Raw genomic sequence first — 5,283 nt, 5'->3', positions numbered from 1 at the left:
GGAAGGCATGGGGGCGCTGTGGGCCGTCCGGCTGGCTGACTGGGCCTGCCTAGCGGCTAAGGCCCAAGCAGAGAGGGGGGGGGGGTTCTTTTACTTTTGCTCTTTTCTCTTTCTTTTTTTTTAAAAAAAAAGAACATGGTAATATTTGGGCTGCCAAAAAGGATTTTGTAAAATGTGGGACTAAGCCACATAAATACTTTGCGAATTATGAAACTGCCAAAAAAAATGTTTCAAGGTATTTGGCAGTGACTAGGTATTTTTAGAAATTAAATAAGGAAAGATAAAAGTTGCTGGACCACCAAAAGATAATCCAGGGGCAATTTGGGAATTCCAAAAATGTTGGCTTCCACATGACAAATATCTAGAGATTATTTGCCACACTTTGAACATTTTAGTTTTCAGGTTTGACAAATAAGAAATTTTGAATTTAATTTGAAATTGAGATTTGGACTGGGATAGAAGGAAAGTGAGATTAGCAACAGTGAAAATGATGACAGTGCATCATTAGAAGGGGATTACTGTAGCATGATTCTCGGGGCGTTACAATACGGGGGAGGGGGCACCCCATGGAGACACAACAATTGATGATTGATCTCTTAGCCGTGTGCGGTGCCCCCCTCCACCATAGTCCTCCTCGATAATATCGTAGTGGTGCTTAGGAGAAGCCCTGCGTCGGTAGAACATCATCATCGTCACCACGCCATCATGCTGATGGAACTCTCCCTCGACACTCGGCTGGATCGGAGTTTGAGGGACGTCATCGAGCTGAATGTGTGCAAGAAATCGGAGGTGTCGTGCTTTCGGTGCTTGATCGGTCGGGCCGTGAAGACGTACGACTACATCAACGGTGTTGTGCTAACACTTCCGCTTTCGGTATACGAGGGTACGTGGACATCACTCTCCCCTCTCATTGCTATGCATCCCCATGATCTTGCGTGTGTGTAGGAATTTTTTTGAAATTACTACGTTCCCCAACAGAGTGATGTTTCCCGATCGCGGCGTCATCTTCGACTTTGCATGGGGTTGCAGAAGTTGTGCTAGCTGTGATACCGGGGTCGCAACGGCTATGGTCGCTGATGCCAGTAACCCCGCCACAGCTTGCATGCGATAGTTATGGGGCCTGTACCACATCGCCTCCTTGCAACATCAGAAACAACGCCTAAACACCGATAGCACCCAAAGACTTATGGAAAAAGAACATATCCTGGCATATGTGCATTGACAACACCGACCTAAGCAAAGCATGGCCAAAAGACATGTTCCCTCTGCCTCGCATTGACCAAGTGATAGATTCAACCGCGGGTTACATGCGCGTGTCTTTCTTGGACGCCTACTACGGGTACCATTATATATGTAAGGGTATTCTTATCGAATATTTGCATAAGTTCTTTGACAAAGAAGATCTTCCTTGGGTGGAATTGATATGGGAAGAGTAACTATGGATTTGCATCGCCCCCAGATAAATTGGAAGCATCCTTCCAGTGGAAAGACATTCTGAAGATCTTGCGTTGTTTTGAATCTTCTGCAGCCTGCAAAGGAAATAGTAGCACAATTCAATTTTGGAATCAAAAATAGGTTAAGGAACTATTGATACTCAAATTTCCTATACTACGTTCTGTTGCCATCAATGATTTACTTACTGTGTTAGGAGTAAGGGGTTCTTGAATAAACTGCTCTCTTTCACAGACCTGTGTTACTTTGTTAGATTAAGATGTACAAGGAAGTGGCAGCTTTAGAAGTCCTTAGATTTCTAACACTGTTTTTGTTTTTTGAAAAGGTGGATAGCCCCGGCCCTCTGCATCAGAGTGATGCATACAACCAATTTATTAAATCAAAGTATAGAAACCAGATCCCAGGTCCAGTGCCGACTCGACTCACAAACAGAGCCAAAAAATAACAATAAATTAAAAAATATATGCCACAACCAGCAAAAAAATAGGTTACGATGACTAAACCCTAGCCTATTATTAGCTCGTCATCCAAATCGGTTGAAGAGAACTCGTGGTACCGTCTCCCACCGGTTGCACCCAGTAACAAAAAACTCCCTGCAGTCCGCATGAGTGAGTGACGACCACGTAAGGATCTAAGGAGTATTCTGAAGGTAACTTGCAAAAAGTTGTTAAATTTTTTCCCGTTAAAGGTCATATCATTTCAAACACCATTTAGAGTAGTGCAAGTAGACATAAAAAAGAAAAATTCTACTTGTTGGCACTACATGACAGAACAAACACAAGATCATTGCTCAGCGGGAAAGGGTCCGTTATGTCTGATGATTGCTGCTACCTCTGTTCTCATCACACTAAAGAAACAATGCTCCACCTTCTATGGGATTGTGACTTTGCTCTAAAGTGTTGGTACTTCTTAATTCCTAAATGGGCTGAGAGAACTTTTATGATGATATTGTACTGGCTCTTGGACTACTTAGAATTCTATGGATATAGTTATCCTTACTTGTTGGAATATCTCAATGCATCGAGATGTGAATTTTTTGAGAGGAGTTGATCCTATGTTTGAAACTTGGAAACATCTCTTCAAAGAGTATTTGGATCTGCTTGCTTAAAGAACCAGAAAGACGGATTTGACTGATTTGAAAGTTGGATATCTCAAAGTTTTAATCTTTTAATCGTCATGTTTCCTACAACTGGAATAGGTTGAATTCCCGGTTTATTCTACTGTTTTGGGCTTCAAAAAGAACTTCTCTCGTTGAAAGAATATTTCGTGGAATTGCACAGGAATGTTACTAGTAAACCAATCACAGTGTTTGAGTTTGGCGATGGTCGAAGGCGTACATGAGAACCAAATTAGAAAATCACAATTTTCCCCTTTGGGTTAACTAGTCCTCCTAACTAGTACCTTCTTAATATCTATTTGTTGGCGGGTATTTATATAGTACTGACCACTTGTGATACGTAACCAACCAATGTCCATTCTAATTAATTGTTGTTTCTCGATAATTCAATTGATGCATATAATTAATTAGTTCCTAGAACTGTTACGATATAATTAGCGAAAGTGACATAATATAATAGGTCCATGACCTATTAGCTACACACTAGGTTCCGAATTACTACATATATTTAGTTTCATTACGTCAAGTATTTTACTGACAATTAGAGGATTAATACTTAACTTTTGTATCATAAATAACCACAGATACGTAAGTGCAATACTTATTGATTGCATCACTTTGATCTCGTATAAAAGTTCTCCCTCCTTCCTCTAATATAGTGCTCATACGACTTTCATCAAAGTTAAACTTTGTCAATTTTGACAAAGGTTATTGGAAAAATTATCAATGCCTAAAGGCGCCTGCTATGCATCAACTAGGAAATTAGTCGGCTCGTGAACTGTACGATCTTTTGTTGCATGCCGGTCGAATGGATCAAAGCAATATCCCCATTATCATCCTCCTCGTGTCGTTCTCCCAAACGGGCATAGCCACACCTCCGGCTCCGTCTCACCTCGTTTAGAGTAGTGCAAGTAGACATCAACAAAAAAATTTCTACTGGTTGGCAGTACAAGACAGAACAAATACAAGATCGCTGCTCAGTGGGAAAGGGTCCATTATTTTGTGATTATTGCTGCTGTCTCTGTTCTAATCACACCGAAGAAACTTTGCTCCACCTTCTATGGGATTGTGACACTGCTCTAAGGTGTTGGTACTACATTCCTAAATGGGCTGAGAGTACTTTTATGATGATACTGTACTGGCTGTTGGACTAATTAGATTTCTATGGATATAGTTATCCTTGTTGGAATATCTCAATGCACCGAGATGTGAATTTTTTCAAAGGAGTTGATCCTACATTTCAAACTTGGAATCATCTCTTCAAAGAGAATCCGGATCTTCTTGCTTAAAGAGTCAAGAAGAAGCATATTGACTGCTTTGATGGTTGGATAGATTGAAAGTTTTAATCTTTTAATCATCATCTTTCCTACAACTGAAATAGGTTGAATTCCCGATTTGTACTCCGGTTTAGGGTTTAAAAAAAAAGGTTCTCTCATTGAAAGAATATTCCGTGGCATTGCACGGGTGTGTTACTAGTAAAGTACCAATCACGGTGTTTGAGTTTGGCGATGGTTGAAGGCGCACGTAAGGACCGAAATTAGAAAAGGACAATGTGCACTTTGGGTTAACTAGTCAACTCTTAACTAGTACGTTCTACTCTTAACTAGTACGTTCTTATTATCCTTGTACGTTATTTGTTGGCGGGTAGTTAGAATAGTACTGACTGCTTGTGATAGGTAACCAACAAAAGTGCCTTCTATTAATTATCGTTTCTAGATAATTAAATTGATGCATATGATTAATTAGTTCATAGAACTGTTGCGATATAATTAGCAGAATTGACATAATATAATAGGTCGTTGACCTATTAGCTAGACACTATTGTCCGAATTACTTCATATATTTAGTTTCGTTGCCTCAAGTTTTGATTGAATGTTAGAGGATTAATACTTCACTTTTGAAATATTAATAATTACAGATACGGAAGTGGAATACTTATTAATTACATCAATTTCGTCTCGAATAAAAGTACTCCCACTGTCCTCTAATATAGTGCTTATAAGACTTTCTTAAAAGTTAAACTTTGTCAATTTTGACAAAGGTTATTGGAAAAATAACAATGCCTAGAATACCAAATCAATATAATTAGATAAAGGCGCCTGCTACGCCTCGATTAAATAATTAGTCGGGTCATGAACTGTACGATTTTGTGTTGCATGTTGGTCGAATGGATCAACGCAACATCCCCATCATCATCATCCTTATGTCGTTCTCCCAAACAGTCATAGCCACACCTCCAGCACTGTCTCTCATCGCATCATTGCAACACAATAACATGTGTTTTCCCGGACCGAGCTAGCTGATCGTCTCCGACAGCTTCAAAACCCTGTTGTACTGTGTCGCTCACACTACATAACACACTTCTTTTTGCAACAAAATACTTACTAGTTTTTCAGTGATTCTTTTTGCTTTTAGGTAATAAAAATTATAAACTTTCTGTTAGTTCCATTTGTTTTCCAATTTGAATAGTTTAAATTTTAATTTTTGGAAATTTGTGTGAATCATTAGTTTTTGAATAGCTTTACTATAAAAATAGATTTTTGAGTGATTATTTTTCCTGCTATTTAATATTACTGTTTTTTACGATTATATTCAAAAACATATTTTGTTATTTTAGTTTATAATAATAAATTCTTTATGATAATTCTTTTTGCTATTAAAGTTTCTAACAAAAATTTTCTTTATGAAAATTCTTTTTTCTTTTAATGCTTTGA

Source organism: Triticum dicoccoides, chromosome 1B (assembly GCF_002162155.2).
Source record: "Triticum dicoccoides isolate Atlit2015 ecotype Zavitan chromosome 1B, WEW_v2.0, whole genome shotgun sequence".
In the NCBI taxonomy this organism is placed as follows: Eukaryota; Viridiplantae; Streptophyta; class Magnoliopsida; order Poales; family Poaceae; genus Triticum; species Triticum dicoccoides.
Note: the sequence above shows the minus strand (reverse complement) of the source record.